This window comes from Frankliniella occidentalis, unplaced genomic scaffold (genome assembly GCF_000697945.3).
Source record: "Frankliniella occidentalis isolate FOCC.00 unplaced genomic scaffold, Focc_3.1 Scaffold40, whole genome shotgun sequence".
Taxonomy (NCBI): domain Eukaryota; kingdom Metazoa; phylum Arthropoda; class Insecta; order Thysanoptera; family Thripidae; genus Frankliniella; species Frankliniella occidentalis.
Window position 1 is genome coordinate 724,044 of NW_026267170.1, and position 704 is coordinate 724,747.

Below are 704 nucleotides of genomic sequence, written 5' to 3' on the forward strand. Positions count from 1 at the left end.
AATTTTAAAGATACGGTGAATCCGAAGACAATTGTAGATTTAATATGTGTTGTTTCAGGGGTGGTACTTCCTCTGTCATTTTCCGATTTGGCGCCTCCTGGCACGTCTGTATGTACAGCGTAATCATTGTCACCGGATTTTCGTCGAAAAACCCACTCTAGCTCCCCCAACCGGTGAAAGATGGCACCAAACGGACAAAATTTTAGTCGAAAGCAGGGGAGCACTTGAACGAATTAGAGGAAACGAAACGACGCGGTGTTTTGGTGGCACAAAACGGGAATCTGACGAATACTACGTACTACGTGACCAGCGCCTACCCCCCCTCCCCCCCTCCGTGACCGACCGTAGTGCAACGCTAAACCCCCCCTCCCCCCAAAATGAACTACGTAGTATATGAACGGCCCCTAAACATTTCAGCGCGGACGTAATTCGGTAAACGCTGTCGGGAGTCAATAATGATTGCTGTGTTGTTCCCCCAACTGTTTTCTAGATGAACGCGCTGCGACCGTACTGCTGACCGGTGACTCGGTCCCCTGGCTCATCACACGTGCCTGACTGCGTGCCGCGCTATTTGCTGTACTTCCCGCCACGACACGCCGCTCCTTGTTTGGAAGCTCCGGACGCGGGGCGGGGCAGCTCCATCAGAGAGATTGGACGGGAACACGCCGCTCTTCAACCCCAAGCGGATGCGTCCGTATTCACCC

The 704-nt window shown here is 53.3% G+C and overlaps 1 protein-coding gene across 1 annotated transcript in view; it reads right to left on the reverse strand.

Moving 5' to 3' along the window:
- Positions 1-704, reverse strand: part of LOC127749222 (uncharacterized) — a 13,406-nt gene that overhangs the window by 222 nt on the left and 12,480 nt on the right. The gene's annotated exons all lie outside the window — the stretch shown is intronic.